The sequence below is a fragment of the Lolium rigidum genome, chromosome 5 (assembly GCF_022539505.1).
Source record: "Lolium rigidum isolate FL_2022 chromosome 5, APGP_CSIRO_Lrig_0.1, whole genome shotgun sequence".
Lineage (NCBI taxonomy): Eukaryota > Viridiplantae > Streptophyta > Magnoliopsida > Poales > Poaceae > Lolium > Lolium rigidum.
In genome coordinates this window covers 195,265,492-195,286,858 of record NC_061512.1, presented here as the reverse complement: position 1 = coordinate 195,286,858, position 21,367 = coordinate 195,265,492, and positions in this window count along the sequence as shown.

The following is a 21,367-nucleotide window of genomic DNA, read 5'->3' as shown; positions in this document are numbered from 1 at the left end:
AGCCAGCCAACTAACACTACAACAAGAAAATATACGCAAACACACATATTTTGCAACGGAATTTACATGCGCTGCAGTGTTTCTTGCACGTGAAAAAAAGCTATATGGCCTGTCCTTGTTTAGGCCCATTATTCCGTGCACGTTTCCAGTAAGAGATAATTGCACCACTCATACAACAACTTGTTCTCCATGTGCATTTTCATACAAAAACTTGCAATATGTGTTCTAGCAGTACAAGAACTTGTATTCTAGGTGCATTTTCATACAAAATCGTTGTGATGCTGACACTTGGCGTTGCCACACGAGAAAAATGAGTGGGCCAGTTTTGATCATTTAGCAGAAAACCGCCATCATTTTTTTCAATGTACAACAAGCTCCCTCCATGAATTAGAACAGAAAATCCCCAAATCCCCTCTCCTCCGATCAAACCCACACAACCTCGAAAGCAACCACACAAACACATATATGTTACGGATCGCTAGAACGACGCAACCTCAGGAAGACAAGGACATTCATAGGCGATTACTCTCATCGCAAGCGGGGCCTGACCGTATGCGAGCTACGCGCCGGTGATGGTAGCCAAGAGCGCGTGCGGTGGCGGCTACAGAAACAGCCCGTACGTCGACGCTCTACTGCCCCATGTCCCCATGTCGAGCACGCAGTCCTCCGTGGCGAAGGTGCGGTGATAGAGCACGCCGAAGCAGCGAACGAAAGAGGGCGTCGTGCGAAAGAGGGCACCTCTGAGCGGGGTGATCATCCTGCAGGAGGTGATGACGAGCCTGGGCGGCGTCGACATGCAGAAGTCGTGCAACCGGGCAGCACAAGAGGAGGCGTTCAACTTCACGAAGGCTGTGGTGAGCAGTTTCAACGCTCGTCGGATGCGCCCGATCGACCGGGACTTGTTCTTGCGGAAAGGATGGTGATGATCGCCGCTCCAAGACGGAGGTGGCACGGTTTATTTTCCTGCGCAGGTCTGGCGTCATGATGGCGTAGATAATGCAGCGCATCACGTCGGGTAGTACTCGTCCGCCGTGACGTGCCACCGCGACGGGCGGCGACGCCGTGGCCTACTCAGGCGTGGTCGGGACGTGGTGCGACCTGGCGCTCCGCGTATTCGCAAAAATCCTGCCGAGATCTTTGCCCGTGAATCTGTGATGTGCACTTCCTATATTCGATCGACATCATGGCGTACCGCGTACGACGTCGGTGTACGTGGTGGTCCTGGGGGAGTAGCTGGTCACTGCGACGGTGAGCCTACATGTGCCTCCGGCATACCACCGGCCATGTCGCGCACCTTCTACAACACAAACGCCATGAGAGTTTCTCGCAAAACGTTGTACAAGCTGACTCGATGAATACATAGCATATCTATAACACACAATAAGACCAAAACAAAAACTACTAAGAAGCAAAGCTAGAGTTATTTTCATTTTAGTTTTATTATAAGAACTATTAATTCTAGACCAAGCTTTCTTGAAACTCTCCTCACTTCCTTGCTTGAAAGTGAAAATCATCTCCTCGGGTGACATAATAACAGGAGCAGATATTTTAGCAAAATTAAAACTAAGCAATATAAATAACAACTATAATAGAAACTAATTCTTTGTGTTTTTTGGTATAAAGACAACTATAAAAGTAAACTAATTTTTTTATGTTTTTGATATAATGAAAGCAAACAAAATAAAATAAAGTAAATTAAGCAAACTATTACAAAGTAAAAAAGATTGGAGATGAGAGACTCCCCTTGCAGAAATCCTCTTTCTCCCCGGCAACAGCGCCAGAAAAATTACTTGATGGTGCTTATCGTAACGCCGACTTCACACTGTTGGGGAACCCCAAGAGGAAGGTATGATGAGCACAGTAGCAAATTTTCCCTTAGTAACAAATCAAGGTTTAATCGACCAGTAGGAGAAATGCGTGACTTCTGAAGGTGTTGCTGGCTGACTAGTGGCAGGGCGCACTACCGGCGTGAGCAACAACGTGGAACCTGCACACAACAGAACTAAAGTAATTTGCCCCAACTTACAGTGAGGTTGTCCATCTCACCGGTTTGCTGAACACAAAGAATTAGACGTATCGAATGGAAGGAGATGTTTGCCTAAAGTAAACAGAACAAGATTGCAGTTGAATTTATCAGTAAAGGAAATAGGACCGGGGTCCACAGGTCACTAGAGGTGTGTCTCCATAAAGAAATAGCATGTTGGGTAAACAAATTAGAGCTGGACAATTGACAGAATATTGATCGATACATGACAAGATGATTACTATGATAATTTGGTATTGGACATTACAACATAATACATATACCGTAATCCGACTGCGTCTATGACTAATAATGCACCTTCAGGTTAGCGTCCGCACCCTGATATGTCTCAAACGTATCTATAATTTCTTATGTTCCATGCTAGTTTTATGACAATACTCGCATGTTTTACATACACTTTACATCATTTTGATGCATTTTCCGGTACTAACCTATTAACAAGATGCCGAAGCGCCGGTTCTCGTTTTCGCTGTTTTTGGTTTCGTAAATCCTACACAGGAATTTTCTCGGAATTGGACGAAACAAAATCCCACGGTCTTATTTTCCACGGAGCCTTCCAGAACACCGAAGAGGAGACGAAGAGGGGCCACGAGGCGGCCACACCATAGGGGTGCACGGCCCCACCCCTGGCCGCGCCGCCATATGGGATGGGCCCCTCGGGCGTCCCCCGACTCTGCCCCTTCGCCTATATAATCCTTCCGTCGCGAAAACCCTAGTACCGAGAGCCACGATACGAGAAAAGTTACTGAGACGCCGCCGCCGTCAACCCCATCTCAGGGGGTTCCGAAGATCGCCTCCGGCACCCTGCCGGAGAGGGGAATCATCACCGAAGGGCTCTACATCACCATGCCCGCCTCCGGACTGATGCGTGAGTAGTTCATCCTTGGACTATGGGTCCATAGCAGTAGCTAGATGGTTGTCTTCTCCTCTTGTGCTATCATGTTTAGATCTTGTGAGCTGCCTATCATGATCAAGATCATCAAATTGTAATGCTACATGTTGTGTTTGTTGGGATCCGATGAATATGGAATACTATGTCAAGTTGATTATCGATCTATCATATATGTGTTGTTTATGATCTTGCATGCTCTCCGTTGCTAGTAGAGGCTCTGGCCATACTAGGGATAAAACATCGATGCTTTGTCTAAGGATATTTGTGTTGATTACATTACGCACCATACTTAATGCAATTGTCCGTTGCTTGCAACTTAATACCGGAAGGGGTTCGGATGATAACCTGAAAGTGGACTATTTAGGCATAGATGCATGTCTGGATAGCGGTCTATGTACTTTGTCGTAATGCCCCGATTAAATCTCATAGTACTCATCATGATGTATGTATGTGCATTGTTATGCCTTCTTTATTTGTCAATTGCCCAACCGTAATTTGTTCACCCAACATCTCGTTTATCTTATGGGAGAGACACCACTAGTGAACCGTGGACCCCGGTCCTATTCTTTACATCTGAAATACAATCTACCGCAATTGTTCTTTACTCGTTCTTCGCAAACAATCATCATCATCCACACTATACATCTAATCCTTTGTTTACAGCAAGCCGGTGAGATTGACAACCTCACCGTTACGTTGGGGCAAAGTACTTTGATTGTGTTGTGCGAGGTTCCACGTTGGCGCCGGAATCCCTGGTGTTGCGCCGCACTACATTTCGCCGCCATCAACCTTCAACGTGCTTCTTGGCTCCTACTGGTTCGATATACCTTGGTTTCTTTCTGAGGGAAAACTTGCTACTGTACGCATCACACCTTCCTCTTGGGGTTCCCAACGGACGTGTGTTAACTGCACGCTTCAATGCCCTAAGTAAATCTCATAGTAGTCATCATGATATGTATGTGCATTGTTATGCCCTCTCTATTTGTCAATTGCCCAACTGTAATTTGTTCACCCAACATGTTATTTATCTTATTGGAGAGACACCGCTAGTGAACTGTGGACCCCGGTCCATTCTTTTACATCTGAAATACAACCTACCGCAATCATTGTTCTCTCGTTGTTCTTTGCAAGCAAACATCATTCTCCACACCATACGTTTAATCCTTTGTTTACAGACAAGCCGGTGAGATTGACAACCTCACTATTAAGTTGGGGCAAAGTATTTTGATTGTGTTGTGCAGGTTCCACGTTGGCGCCGGAATCCCTGGTGTTGCGCCGCACTACACTCCTTCACCAACAACCTTCACGTGGCCTTCATCTCCTACTGGCTCGATAACCTTGGTTTCTTACTGAGGGAAAACTTATTGCTGTACGCATCACACCTTCCTCTTGGGGTTCCCAACGGATGTGTGCTTCACGCGCCATCAAGCATTTTTCTGGCGCCGTTGCCGGGGAGATCAAGACACGCTGCAAGGGGAGTCTCTCACACCCAATCTCTTTACTTTGTTTATTGTCTTGCTTTATTTTATTTTTTGTCTTGTTTGCTTTCTTTATATAAAAAACACAAAAAATTAGTTACTTGTTTTACTTTACTTAATTCGGTTTTGCTTTACTTATTTTTATTATTGTTAAAATGAATACTCCTGAGAACACTAAGTTGTGTGATTTCACTAGCACTAATAATAATGATTTCATATGCACTTCTATTGCTCCACCTGCCACTACAGCAGAATTTTATGAAATTAAACCTGCTTTACTAAATCTTGTTATGAGAGAGCAATTTTCTGGTGTTAGTACTGATGATGTCTGCTGCCCATCTTAATAATTTTGTTGAACTTTGTGAAATGCAAAAGTACAAGGATGTAGATGGGGATATTATAAAACTGAAATTGTTTCCTTTCTCCTTAAGAGGAAGAGCTAAAGATTGGTTGCTATCTTTGCCTAAGAATAGTATTGATTCATGGACTAAATGTAAAGATGCTTTCATTGGAAGATATTATCCTCCTTCTAAAATTATATCTTTGAGAAGTAGCATTATGAATTTTAAGCAATTGGATAATGAACATGTTGCCCTACCCATGGACTAACTACTTGGATGATCATCCAAACCTTTTATGCAGGATTAAATTTTTCTTCAAGGAACCTATTGGATTCAGCTGCTGGAGGTACTTTTATGTCCATCACTTTGGGTGCTGCAACAAAGCTTCTTGATGATATGATGATCAACAACTCTGAATGACACACTGAAAGGACTCCTCAAGGTAAGAAGGTAAATTCTGTTGAAGAAACCTCCTCCTTGAGTGATAAGATTGATGTTATTATGTCTATGCTTGTTAATGGTAGATCTAATGTTGATCCTAATAATGTTCCTTTAGCTTCATTGGTTGCTCAAGAAGAGCATGTTGATGTGAACTTCATTAAAAATAGTAATTTCAACAACAATGCTTATAGGAATAATTTTGGTAACAACAACTATATGCCATATCCTTCTAATAGTGGTAACTCTTATGGTAGATCTGTTTTGCCTAGTGAGAAAAAGATGCTAGAAATTGAAAGAGCTCCTCAGAGCTTTATGCAATCACAATATGAGCAAAATCAATTGTTTACTAAAACTATGAATGAACAATCTGCCATGTTGAAAAATATAGGGAATCAACTTGAAAATTTGAATATGGAAATTTCTGGTTTGCAAACTAAGCTTTCAAATGCTGAAAACCGAATCTCATACATGTCTGAGTAACAAGCTTCTTTAATTAATAAAATCGCTGCTAAACCTGAGGATAATGATACCCAAATTCTTACTACAGCAAACGCTATCCAAGTTCGAATTAATGACAATATTAGAATGATGGCTGAATTGCATGCTGGGTGGGAAAGAGAAGAAAAACTTGCTAAAGAGAATAATGTAGCTAAAGTTTGGACTATTACCACCACTAGTAATGTTGATGCTTCACATGTTGCTAAACCTCCTACTATCAATGGTAAAATAATTGGTGTTGACAATGTTTCTACTTCTAATACAAAGCATGCAAAATTGCCTGAAACTGTTTGTGATAAATTGCTGAAATTTTTCAGAGTATTGGGGACAATGATCCCATTACTTTAGATCATAATGGTTTTGATTTTGATAATTGTCATATCTCTGAAGTTATTAAGTTCTTGCAAAAACTTGCTAGAAGTCCTAATGCTAGTGCTATAAACTTGGCCTTTACAAAACATATTACAAATGCTCTCATTAAAGCTAGAGAAGAGGAATTAAAACTTGAAGCTTCTATTCCTAGAAAGTTAGAAGATGGTTGGGAGCCCATCATTAAAATGAAGGTCAATGATTTTGATTGTAATGCTTTATGTGATCTTGGTGCAAGTATTTCTGTTATGCCTAAGAAACTTTATGATATGCTTGACTTGCCACCATTGAAATATTGTTATTTGGATGTTAATCTTGCTGATAATTCTATAAAGAAACCTTTGGGGAGGATTGACAATGTTCACATTACGGTTAACAATAACCTTGTCCCTGTTGATTTTGTGGTCTTGGATATTGAATGCAATGCATCTTGTCCTATTATTTTGGGAAGACCCTTTCTTCGAACTGTTGGTGCTATTATTGATATGAAAGAAGGAAATATTAAATATCAATTCCCTCTTAAGAAAGGTATGGAACACTTCCCTAGAAAGATAATGAAGTTGCATTTTGATTCTATTATTAGAACAAATTATGATATTGATGCTTCTTCTCTTGATGTTACTTGATTTACACTTTCTGCGCCTAGCTGAAAGGCGTTAAAGAAAAACCTTATGGCAGACAACCCATTATTTTATTTCTGCAATTTTTGTTTTATATTTGAGTCAAGGTGCTTGTTACTACTGTAGCAATACCTTTGTATCTTTACTTTATTGCATTGTTGTGCCAAGTAAAGTCTTTGATAGAAAAGTTGATACTAGATTTGGATTTCTGCGCAGAAACAGATTTTTAGCTGTCACGAATTTGAGTTGATCTCTCTGTAGGAAACTCGTAAAATGCTGACAAAATTCACGCATGATCCTCAGATAGGTACGCAACTTTCGTTCAACTGGAGCTTTTCCATCTGAGCCTGTTAAGTGCCTCGAAAAAATTCGTCTTTACGGACTGTTCTGTTTTGACAGATTATGCCTTTTATTTCGCATTGCCTCTTTTACTGTGTTGAGTGGATTTCTTTGCTCCATTAAATTTTAGTAGCTTTGGGTAATGTCCAGAAGTGTTGGGAATGATTGTGTCCTCGCTGAACATGTGAATTTTTTATTATGCACTAACCCTCTAATGAGATTGTTTTGAGTCTGGTGTGAAGGAAGTTTTTAAGGATCAAGAGAGGAGGATGATATAATATGATCAAGAAGAGTGAAAAGTCTAAGCTTGGGGATGCCCCCGTGGTTCATCCCTGCATATTTCAAGAAGACTCAAGCATCTAAGCTTGGGGATGCCCAAGGCATCCCCTTCTGCATCAACAACTTATCAGGTCACCTCTAGTGAAACTATATTTTTATTCCGTCACATTTTATGTGCTTTACTTGGAGCGTCTGTGTGCTTTTATTTTTGTTTTTGTTTGAATAAAATCAGATCCTAGCATTCATTGTGTGGGAGAAAGACACACTCCGCTTTTTCAAATTGAACACTGGTGTTCTTAGTTTTACTTTTAATGTTCATGGCGAAAGTTGAAAGTCGCTTCATTTATTGCTATTTGGTTGGAAACAGAAAATGCTTCATGTGGTAATTGGTATATTGTCTTGAATAATTTGATACTTGGCAATTGTTTTGAGCTCTCAAGTAGATCATGTTTAAGCTCTTGCATCATGTGGTTGAAACCTATTAGTGGAGAACTACCGTAGAGCTTGTTGAAATTTGGTTTGCATGATTGGTCTCTCTAAAGTCTAGATATTTTCTGGTAAAAGTGTTTGAGCAACAAGGAAGACAGTGTAGAGTCTTATAATGCTTGCAATATGTTCTTATGTAAGTTTTGTTGTACCGGTTCATACTTGTGTTTGCTTCAAACAACCTTCCTAGCCAAAGCCTTGTACAGAGAGGGAATGATTCTCGTGCATCCAAAACCTTGAGCCAAAACTTATGCCATTTGTGTCCAACATAACTACCTACTGTGTGGTATTTTTCTGCCATTCCAAAGTAAATTGCTTGCGTACTACCTTTAAAAAAAATTCATTCCTTGTCTTTGCAATACATAGCTCATGGGAAAGTAGCCTAAAAACTATTGTGGTAAAGAATATGTCGCTTATGTATCTTAGTTCTTATAAGTTGCTTGTTGAGCGGTAACCATGTTTCTGGGGATGCCATCAACCTGTTACACCTTTGTTGAATATCATGTGAGTTGCTATGCATGTTCGTCTTGTCTGAAGTAAGGGAGATTTGCCATGAGTTAAATGGTTTGAGTATGCATATTGTTAGAGAAGAACATTGGGTCACCAACCAAAGCCATGTATCATGGTGGAAGTTTTAGCTTGGACATTAATCCTCAAATCTAATATTATTTGTTGTTGAATGCCTAAAGCATAAAAGAGGAGTCCATTATCTGTTTTCTATGTTGTCCCGGTATGGATGTCCTCAAGTTGAGATCTATCAAAATTGAGAAATCAAATGCGATCTATCTCCTTGGACCTTTGTACAGGTGGCATAGAGGTACCCCTTTGTGACACTTGGTTGAAACATATGCATGGAAATCCGAGCTAATTAGGACAAGGAGCGGGCACTATTAGTATTCGATGCATGAGGCTTGCAACTTATAGGAGGTTTTATGCATAACACATATGAATTATTACTACCGTTGACAAAATTGTTTCCATGTTTTCAAAATAAAAAGCTCTAGCACATGAGTAATCCCTGCTTCCTCTCGCGAAGGGTCTTTCTTTTACTTTATGTTGAGTCAGGTTACCTACTTCTTTCTATCTTAGAAGCAAACACTTGTGTCAACCGTGTGCATTGATTCTTACATACTTGCTTATTTGCACTCATCATATTACTTTGTGTTGACAATTATCCATGAGATATACATGTTGAAAGTTGAAAGCAACTGCTGAAACTTAAATCTTCCTTGTGTTGCTTCAAAATCTTTTATTAAGAATCTATTGCTTTATGAGTTAACTCTTATGCAAGACTTATTGATGCTTGTCTTGAAAGTACTATTCATGAAAAGTCTTTGCTATATGATTCAGTTGTTTAGTCATTATCTATTTGCTAACAAACTATAGACCATTGCTTCGAATCACTTCATTCATCTCATATGCTTTACAATAGTATTGATCAAGATTATGATAGTAGCATGTCACTTCGTAAATTATCCTTGTTATCGTTTACCTACTCGAGGGCGAGTAGGAACTAAGCTTGGGGATGCTTGATACGTCTCAAACGTATCTATAATTTCTTATGTTCCATGCTAGTTTTATGACAATACTCACATGTTTTACATACACTTTACATCATTTTGATGCATTTTCCGGTACTAACCGATTAACAAGATGCCGAAGCGCCAGTTCTTGTTTTCTGCTGTTTTTGGTTTCAGAAATCCTACACAGGAAATATTCTCGGAATTGGACGAAACAAAATCCCACAGTCTTATTTTCCACGGAGGCTTCCAGAACACCGAAGAGGAGACGAAGAGGGGCTACGAGGCGGCCACACCATAGGGGGGCGTGGCCCCACCCCTGGCCGCGCTGCCATATGGGGTGGGCCCCTCGGGCGTCCCCCGACTCTGCCCCTTTGCCTATATAATCCTTTCGTCGCGAGAAACCTAGTACCGAGAGCCACGATACGAGAAAAGTTACTGAGACGCCGCCGCCGTCAACCCCATCTCGGGGGTTCTGAAGATCGCCTCTGGCACCCTGCCGGAGAGGGGAATCATCACCGGAGGGCTCTACATCACCATGCCCGCCTCCGGACTGATGCGTGAGTAGTTCATCCTTGGACTATGGGTCCATAGCAGTAGCTAGATGGTTGTCTTCTCCTCTTGTGCTATCATGTTTAGATCTTGTGAGCTGCCTATCATGATCAAGATCATCTATTTGTAATGCTACATGTTGTGTCTGTTGGGATCCGATGAATATGGAATACTATGTCAAGTTGATTATCGATCTATCATATATGTGTTGTTTATGATCTTGCATGCTCTCCGTTGCTAGTAGAGGCTCGGCCAAGTTGATACTTGTGACTCCAAGAGGGAGTATTTATGCTCGATAGTGGGTTCATGCCTCCATTGAATCTGGGATAGTGACAGAAAGTTCTAAGGTTGTGGATGTGCTGTTGCCACAAGGGATAAAACATCAATGCTTTGTCTAAGGATATTTGTCTTGTTTACATTACGCACAGTACTTAATGCAATTGTCTGTTGTTTGCAACTTAATACTGGAAGGGGTGCGGATGCTAACCCGAAGGTGGACTTTTTAGGCATAGATGCATGCTGGATAGCGGTCTATGTTCTTTGTCGTAATGCCCTAAGTAAATCTCATAGTAGTCATCATGATATGTATGTGCATTGTTTTGCCCTCTCTATTTGTCAATTGCCCAACTGTAATTTGTTCACCCAACATGTTATTTATCTTATTGGAGAGACACCGCTAGTGAACTGTGGACTCCGGTCCATTCTTTTACATCTGAAATACAACCTACTGCAATCATTGTTCTCTGTTGTTCTTTGCAAGCAAACATCATTCTCCACACCATACTGATGACCCACAAGTATAGGGGGTGTATCGTAGTACTTTCGATAAATAAGAGTTTCGAACCCAACGAGGAGCAGAAGGTGTTGACAAGCAGTTTCGATGAAGGATTCACTGTAAATGCTCACAGACAAGTATTCAGGGGGTTTTAATATAGAAGATGAATAAAGTACAAGTAAGTAAAATGCGAGAGTAATAACTGCAGCGAGTGGCCCAATCCTTTTTAGCACAAAGGACAAGCCGGTTTGTTTACTTATAATGACCAAACGTTCTTGAGGACACACGGGAATTTAGTCTAGTGCTTTCGCTTATATAGCTGATTAATCTTCATTGTTTTGATAAGTGTTGTGTGGGTGAACCTATGCTAATGCACCTCCCTTCCTAGGACTAATACATACTTGTGATTATACCCCTTGCAAGCATCCGCAAATACAAGAAAGTAATTAAGATAAATCTAACCACAGCCTTAAACTCTGAGATCCTACTATCCCTCCTGCATCGATATACCAACGGGGGTTCAGGTTGCTGTCACTCCGGCAACCCCGCAATTAGTAAACGAATACAAGATGCATTCCCCTAGGCCCATAAAGGTGAAGTATCATGTAGTCGACGTTCACATGACACCACTAGAAGAATAACACCACAACTTAAATATCAAACCATTGAATATTAATCAACATAGTTCACTACTAACATTTAGACTTCACCCATGTCCTCAAGAACTAAACGAACTACTCACGAGACATCATATGGAACATGATCAGAGGTGATATGATGATGAATAACAATCAGAACATAAACCTTGGTTCAATAGTTTCACTCAATAGCATCAATAACAAGGAGTAATCAATACCGGGAGAGTTTCCCCTACCAAACAATCAAGATTCAACCCTAGATGTTACAGCGGTGACGAGGTGCAGCGGTGGAGATGATGGTGACGATGGTGGAGATGATGGTGATGATGATCCCAATGAAGTCCAGCTCGATGGTGGTGACGATGGCGTCGATTTCCCCCTCCGTGAGGGAATTTCCCCGGCGGATTTCAGCCTGCCAGAGAGCTCTTTTCTCTCTGGTGTTTTCCGCCCCGCAGAGGCGGTTGTGTCTCTTCGCGATTATCCTCTGGAGCTTAGGTTTTCGGGGAGAAGAAGTACGCGAAAGAGAGGCGGCCGAAGGGGGCTGTGGGCCCCCTCCCCACAAGGCGGCGCGGCCAGGCCAGGGCCCGCGCCGGCCTATGGGGGGGCCATGGCGGCCCTCCTCGGCTCCTCCTTTTGGCTGGCTCATTCTTCTGGAAGAATAAGATCTTCGGTGTAATTTCCGTCAATTATTGATCTCCAGAAATATTGCATTCTCGACCGTGCTTTTTCCAGCTAGTAATCCCGACTCCGGTGAATGATCCTCCAATAATCATGAAACATGCAAAATAGATGAAATAACATAAGTATCATCTCTAAATATGAAATATATCAATGAATAATAGTAAATTATGATATAAAATAGTGATGCAAAATGGACGTATCAACTCCCCCAAGCTTAGACTTCGCTTGTCCCCAAGCGAAACTGAACTCAGTAAACAAGACCACATGTTTATGGAGTGAAGAGTAGATAAATAAAATACGGACAAGAAGCATCATATTAATTTACACAAGACATTCTAGTGAACAACTTCCCAATATGATTCAACTTGAAACAAGTAAAAGGAAATCACAAATAAAGGTGCATAGGAAATCATAATTGGTGATGGCAAACTTCGTTCTTGGTCAAAGAACAGTTAACAGATTGTACTTATTTATCGAGCAGCGCTCTTATATTAAAGCTTATAGCAAAACTTGCATACTCAATCATAATAATCTCCTCATAATCATTGATACCCTTCAAAGCTATATTCATTCGGATAAAACTTGTACTGAACAAGGAAGAATAAAAGGCATGATTAAATAAATCACAATATAGATGGTTGGATCACAACAATTCAATTGCTTGCTTAAGATGGAGGGAAATAGGTTTACTGACTCAACATGAAAGTAAAAGATAGGCCCTTCGCAGAGGGAAGCAGGGATGAAATCATGTGCTAGAGCTTTTCAAGTTTTGAAATCGTATAGAGAGCATGAAAGTAAAGTTTTGAGAGGTGTTTGTTGTTGTCAACGAATGGTAGTGGGCACTCTAACCCCCTTGCCAAACAGACTTCCAAAGAGCGGCTCCCATGAAGGACGTTATCTCTACCAGCAAGGTAGATCATCCCTCTTCTCTTTTTTTTACACATGTACTTTAGTTTATTTAAGGATGACACTCCTCCCAACCTTTGCTTTCTCAAGCCATGGCTAACCGAATCCTCGGGTGCCTTCCAACATTTCACATACCATGGAGGAGTGTCTATTGCAAAATTAAGTTGCTTACTCGATGAACCAGAGCAAAACATGTGAAGAGGATTATTAATGAGAGTTAATTAATTGGGGCTGGGAACCCCGTTGCCAGCTCTTTTTGCAAAATTATAGGATAAGTGGATGAAGCCACTAGTCCATTAGTGAAAGTTGCCCAACAAGATTGAAAGATGAAACACCACATACTTCCTCATGAGCTATAAAACATTGACACAAATAAGGGATGATAACTTTTGAATTGTTTAAAGGTAGCACATGAAGTATTTACTTGGAATGGCGCAAAATACCACATAATAGGTAGTTATGGTGGACACTGATGGCATAGGTTTGGTTTAAGAGTTTGGATGCACGAGAAGCATTCCCTCTCAGTACAGGTATTTGGCTAGCAAGGTTGATTAGCAAGCATAAGAGTTGAGGGAAACAAACAAATATACATGTGATAGAACCAATCATGCATCTTACTTGTAAGCACAAACAATTTTAGCTTCAGAATAATAAGCTCATAGCTAACAAGAAAGAAAGATAACGAAACAACATATCTACATGTATTTTCTCTTTTCTACTTAACTCAAAGTGTTGTTACTATTGACCAATGCTAAGTTTGCCAAAACCAAATAGATTTACTCAATGCTCCCAAAGTGATACCAATACGTAACAACAAGATCAATCATATAATAGAGATTGCAAACTAAAATAAGATGTGCAATATGTAAATGATAGAACTTCTCATTAATATTCCATAACGATAACTCACACCAAGGGATACATAGATAACTAACTAAAGAGAGATACTTCCACACTGCAACCATCTTATATGATAACTTCCCTACTCATGATATGACACTACTTGATAGTAAAAAGACAAAAGATAGTGATGATGTGATACCGCGGCACTCCCCCAAGCTTGGAAGAAACCAAGGGGGTGCCAATACCAATGATGAATTACTCCTTCGGCGGTGTTGGTGATGAATTCTTACCGTCATCAGACTTCCAAGGAAGAGGCTCTCCATCAACAAATGACATCTTGGTCTCAGGAATCCTGAAACTAGCAGCATAGCTTATGTGTTTAAACCTGTTTTCATACTCACAGTTTTGATTCTGAACATCATAGAGTTGAGCTTGGAGTTTGTTGGTAGTGTCGTGAAGTGAGAGGATATCGTCCCACAGCTTTGCAGTCTCCTTCTTGTGTCCATCAATAAGTTTAGACACAATTTTGTGGAAGATGTCCACTTCACGCTCAGCCATCTTCTTGTAGTTGAAGACCTCTTGTTCTAATTTCTCTATCCTGTCCTCCAGACTTCCTTCTCCTTTAGGACCCCGGACATCTTCAATCTGCAACTCTCCATCTACGAGCAGCAATTCCTTGGGGTGCATCTTCAGCTCGTTCATGTACGGGTTGACGACGTCCTCAAAGAAGCTGTCCTTCGGAGTTCCCGACGAAGACATGCTGGCTCTAGATCCAAAGCAGATCCTGGCAGAAAACAACTCGAAACAAAACACGACGAGAAAATGATATACGGACCTCCAGGGGTCCGGGAGATTATATAGCAAAAAATTTCACGACAAAAGGAAAGTACCAGGTCGAACCAAAGTTGGAGAGGGACTCTGAGGCACCGTCCTCATAGGGCGGCGCGGCCAGGCTGGGGCCCGCGCCGGCCTATGGGGGCACGCCCTCGTGCGTCTCCTCCTCTCCGTTTCGATCTCGTAATTTTTCATATTTTTCGAAAATAGCAAAAACATTGTTCGGAAAGTTAAACGTGGACTTTTTATTACCAGAACTGTTACCTATTCAAAGTCGAACTCTGCAGAACTATCAATTTGACCTCTAATGAAAGCTTCCGGAGTCACCACTTGGATAACATCAACATCTTCATTATAAGAATCTCCAGAAATATAGTGCTTGAGCCTTTGTCCATTCACTACCTGTGTGGCATCACCTTGCAGAGAACTAATTTTAATTGCCCCCGAACGATACACCTCCACAATGACATATGGTCCTTCCCATTTTGAGAGCAATTTCCCTGCAAAAAATCTGAGACGAGACCGATACAATAGGACTTTATCCCCAACATTAAATTCTCTTTTGATAATTCTTCTATCATGCCATTTCTTAACTTTCTCTTTAAAGAGTTTAGCATTTTCATAAGCTTCACTTCTCCATTCATCTAGAGAACTCAATTGTAGCAATCTCTTCTTACCGGCAAGTTTAGGATCTTTATTTAGTTCTCTTACAGCCTCAATAAGCTTTGTGCTCTAGTTCTAAAGGTAAATGACAAGCTTTCCCATAAACCATTTTATAAGGTGACATACCCATGGGATTTTTATAAGCAGTTCTATAAGCCCATAGTGCTTCCTTTAATTTACTAGCCCAGTTCTTTCTAGATTTATTAACGCTCTTTTGCAAGATAGATTTAATCTCTCTATTTGATAATTCTACTTGCCCACTAGTTTGAGGATGATAAGCAGAAGCAATCCTATGATTAATACCATACTTAGCAAGAGTTTTTCTAAAACCACCATGAATAAAATGAGAACCTCCATTAGTCATAAGATATCTAGGAACTCCAAATCTAGGAAAAATAATATCTAAAAGCATTCTTAAAGAGGTCTCACCATCAAGCACTTTTTGTGGGTATGGCTTCCACCCATTTAGTAACATAATCAACAACGACAAGTATATGAGTGTTACCTTCGAAGAAGGGAAAGGACCCATGAAGTCAAATCCCCAACAATCGAATGGTTCAATAACAAGAGTATAATTCATAGGCATTTCATTGCATCTGGAGATATTACCAACCCTTTGACATTCTTCACAAGATAAAATAAACTTTCTTGCATCTTTGAAGAGAGTTGGCCAATAGAAACATGATTGTAGAACTTTTTGCGCGGTTCTATCTCCGGCGTGATGTCCTCCATAAGCACTACCATGACACTTACTCAATATCTCTTGTTGTTCATATTCGGGAACACATCTTCGCATAATACCATCCACTCCTTCATTATATAAGTGTGGGTCATCCCAAAAATAATGCCTCAAGTCATAAAAGAATTTCCTCCTTTGCTGAGCTGAAAAGGTTGGAGGCAAGTACTTGGAAACAATAAAGTTAGCATAATCAGCATACCAAGGACTATCTCGCGAGCTCACCTTTATTACAGCCAATTGTTCATTTGGAAAACTATCATTAACAGGAACATGATCATAAGCAATATTTTCCAATCTAGACAAATTATCAGCAACAGGATTATCAGCACCTTTCCTATCTATAATACGCAAATCAAATTCTTGCAAAAGAAGCACCCATCTAATAAGCCTAGGCTTAGCATCTTTCTTTTCCATAAGGTACCTAATTGCAGCATGATCAGTATGAATTGTGACTTTTGAATCAACAATATAGGATCTAAACTTGTCACAAGCAAACACTACAGCTAATAATTCTTTTTCAGTTGTAGCATAGTTTCTTTGAGCAGCATCAAGAGTTTTGCTAGCATAATGAATAACATTCAATTTTTTATCTACTCGCTGTCCAAGAACAATGCCTACAGCAAAATCACTAGCATCACACATAATTTCAAAAGGTAAATTCCAATCAGGAGGTTCAACTATAGGAGCAGTTGTTAAGGCTTTCTTTAGAGTTTCAAAAGCTTCCTTACAATCATCATCAAAAACAAAAGGTACATCTTTTTGAAGAAGATTAGTAAGAGGCTTTAAAATCTTGGAGAAATCTTTAATAAATCTCCTATAAAACCCAGCATGACCAAGAAAACTACGAATACCTTTAACATCCCTCGGATAGGGCATCTTCTCAATTGCTTCAACTTTAACTCTATCAACTTCAATACCTCTCTCGGAAATTTTATGTCCCAATACAATTCCTTCATTAATCATAAAGTGGCATTTCTCCCAATTAAGAACAAGGTTAGTTTCTTCACATCTCTACAAAACTTTATCAAGGTTTCGCAAGCAATTATCAAAAGAATTCTCATAGACAGAAAAATCATCCATGAATACCTCTACAATATTCTCACAAAAGCCATGAAAAATAGCAGACATGCATCTTTGAAAAGTAGCAGGAGCATTACATAAACCAAAAGGCATACGTCTATAAGCATAAGTTCCATAGGGACAAGTGAAAGTGGTTTTATCTTGATCTTTAGTTTTAACAAAGAATTTGTGAGAACCCGGAATAACCATCAAGAAAGCAAAAATGAGTATTTTTAGACAACCTTTCTAACATTTGATCAATAAAGGGTAAAGGGTAATGATCTTTCTTAGTAACCTTATTAACTTTTCGATAATCAATGCACATTCTATACCCTACAACTACTCTTTGAGGGGATGAGCTCATCATTATCATTAGGCACAACAGTCATTCCTCCTTTCTTAGGAACACAATGCACATGACTGACCCATCTACTATCAGCAATAGGATATATAATTCCAGCTTCAAGAAGTTTTAATACCTCATTCCTTACCACATCCTTCATCTTAGGAATTAGACGACGCTGATGTTCAACAACAGGCTTTGCATCATCTTCCATGTTGATAGCATGTTGGCAAATAGAGGGGGAAATCCCCTTCAAGTCATCAAGAGTGTAGCCAATAGCTCCTCGGTGTTTCTTCAATATTTCCAATAACCTTTCTTCTTCAAAATCTGAAAGCTTAGAACTAATAATAACATGATATATTTTCTTATCATCAATATGAGCATACTTAAGATTATCATGCAACGGTTTTAAATCAAAAACATGATCTTCCTTTGGTGGTGGTGTTGTACCTAAATCTTCAACCGGCAAGTCATGTTTAAGAATAGGTTGACGAAGGAAAATTTCATCAAGCTCATTCCTTTCTTCCCTAAAGACTTCACTCTCACTATCCTCCAAATGTTGCTGCAAAGGATTATTAGGAGCAAGAGCAATAGACGCACACTGTTCAACTCTAAAATCATTATTAGGCAAATCAGCTTTATAAGGAGTTTTGGCAAATTTAGAGAATATAAACTCATAAGATTCACCAGCAAATTTAGTCACAATTTTTTCCTTCCTGCAATCTATAACAGCTCCACAAGTATTTAGAAAAGGTGTACCAAAAATAATAGGACAAGTCTTACTAGCAGCAGAACCAAGTACCAAAAAGTCAGCAGGATATTTAATCTTACCACATAGAACTTCCACATCTCGAAAAATACCAATAGGAGAGATAGTTTCTCTATTAGCTAGCCGAATAACCACATCAATATCTTCAAGTTCACAAGAACCAATTTCATGCATGATTTCCGTATAGAGCTCATAAGGTATGGCACTAAAACTTGCACCAATGTCGCATAAACCATAATAACAATGATCACCAATTCTAACAGAGAGCATAGGAACACTGGCTTTCCTAGACTTATTAGGATGCGAAACAATATTAGAAGCATCTTCACGTAAAATAATATGACCATCTTCTACATTTTCAGTCACAAGATCCTTAACTATTGCAATAGCAGGTTCAACCTTTATTTGTTCTTCAGGTTCTATAGGTTTATTTGCACTTTTATTAACCGCACTAGTTATAACAGAATACTCCTTCATTTTAACAGGGAAAGGAGTTTTTTCAATATAAGCTTCAGGAAGGATATGATCAACAATTTCAATTACAGCACATTTATTTATAGATGAATCAGTTTTATCTTTGTACGGTTCATGATACTTATCAAAATTCTTCCTAGGTAATTCAAAATGAGAGGCAAAAGCTTTATAAAATTTTGCAACAACTTGAGGGTGAAGACCATAAGTAGCACTCATATTGCGAAATTTATCAGTATCCATAAAAATTTCAATGCATTTATAATCATAGTTTATACCTGACTCTCTATCTTTGTCATTCTCCCATCCTTCAGTATTCTCCTGAATCCGATCAAGAAGGTCCCTTTTAAACCCTTCTTTGTTGCGTGTAAATGATCCAGAACAAGTAGTATCCAGCAAGGTTTTATCTTGAAAAGAAATTCTTGCATAGAAATTATCAATGATAATATTACCAGGAAGCTCATGAATGGGGCATTTGAGCATTAAAGACTTCAATCTCCCCCATGCTTGGGCAATACTCTCTCCATCATGAGGCCAGAAATTATATATGCGGTTTCGGTGTTTGTGAATTTCACTTGGAGGATGATGCGTGCAATTATCACACGTCCGTTGGGAACCCCAAGAGGAAGGTGTGATGCAGACAGTAGCAAGTTTTCCCTCAGAAAGAAACCAAGGTTTATCGAACCAGGAGGAGCCAAGAAGCACGTTGAAGGTTGATGGCGGCGGGATGTAGTGCGGCGCAACACCGGGGATTCCGGCGCCAACGTGGAACCCGCACAACACAACCAAAGTACTTTGCCCCAACGAAACGAGTGAGGTTGTCAATCTCACCGGCTTGCTCGTAACAAAGGATTAGATGTATAGTGTGGATGATGATTGTTTGCCGAAAACAGTAGAACAAGTATTGCGAGAGATTGTATTTAATGTAAAAGAATGGACCGGGGTCCACAGTTCACTAGAGCTGTCTCTCCCATAAGATAAATAGCATGTTGGGTGAACAAATTACAGTCGGGAAATTGACAAATAGAGAGAGCATGACAATGCACATACATGATATGATAAGTATAGTGAGATTTAATTGGGCATTACGACAAAGTACATAGACCGCTATCCAGCATGCATCTATGCCTAAAAAGTCCACCTTCGGGTTATCATCCGAACCCCTTCCAGTATTAAGTTGCAAACAACGGACAATTGCATTAAGTATGGTGCGTAATGTAATCAATAACTACATCCTCGGACATAGCATCAATGTTTTATCCCTAGTGGCAACAACGACATCCACAACCTTAGAACTTTCTCGTCACTCGTCCCGCATTTAATGGAGGCATGAACCCACTATCGAGCATAAATACTCCCTCTTGGAGTTAAGAGTAAAAACTTGGCCGAGCCTCTACTAATAACGGAGAGCATGCAAGATCATAAACAACACATAGGTAATAGATTGATAATCAACATAACATAGTATTCTCTATCCATCGGATCCCGACAAACACAACATATAACATTACGGATAGATGATCTTGATCATGTTAGGCAGCTCACAAGATCCAACAATGAAGCACATAAGGAGAAGACGACCATCTAGCTACTGCTATGGACCCATAGTCCAGGGGTGAACTACTCACTCATCACTCCGGAGGCGATCATGGTGGTGAAGAGTCCTCCGGGAGATGATTCCCCTCTCCGGCAGGGTGCCGGAGGCGATCTCCTGAATCCCCCGAGATGGGATTGGCGGCGGCGGCGTCTCAGCAAGGTTTTCCGTATCGTGGCTCTCGGTACTGGGGGTTTCGCGACGAAGACTATATGTAGGCGGAAGGGCAGGTCAGGGGGCCACAGGAGGGCCCCACACACCAGGGCCGCGCGGCCAAGGCCTGGGCCGCGCCGTCCTGTTGTGGCGGCGCCTCGTGGCCCCACTTCGTAAGTCCTCCGGTCTTCTGGAAGCTTCGTGGAAAAATAGGCCCCTTGGCGTTGATTTCGTCCAATTCCGAGAATATTTCCTTTGTAGGATTTCTGAAACCAAAAACAGCAGAAAACAAGAATCGGCTCTTCGGCATCTCGTTAATAGGTTAGTGCCGGAAAATGCATAAATATGACATAAAGTATACATAAAACATGTAGATATCATCAATAATGTGGCATGGAACATAAGAAATTATCGATACGTCGGAGACGTATCACCATCCCCAAGCTTAGTTCCTGCTCGTCCCGAGCAGGTAAACGATAACAAAGATAATTTCTGGAGTGACATGCCATCATAACCTTGATCATACTATTGTAAGCATATGTAATGAATGCAGCGATCAAAACAATGGTAATGACATGAGTAAACAACTGAATCATAAAGCAAAGACTTTTCATGAATAGTACTTCAAGACAAGCATCAATAAGTCTTGCATAAGAGTTAACTCATAAAGCAATAAATCAAAGTAAAGGTATTGAAGCAACACAAAGGAAGATTAAGTTTCAGCGGTTGCTTTCAACTTATAACATGTATATCTCATGGATAGTGTCAATGTAAAGTAATATAACAAGTGCAATATGCACAGTTCACACAAGTGTTTGCTTCTTGAGGTGGAGAGAAATAGGTGAACTGACTCAACATAAAAGTAAAAGAAAGGTCCTTCAAAGAGGAAAGCATCGATTGCTATATTTTTGCTAGAGCTTTTATTTTGAAAACATGAAACAATTTTGTCAACGGTAGTAATAAAGCATATGTATCATGTAAATTATATCTTACAAGTTGCAAGCCTCGTGCATAGTATACTAGTAGTGCCCGCACCTTGT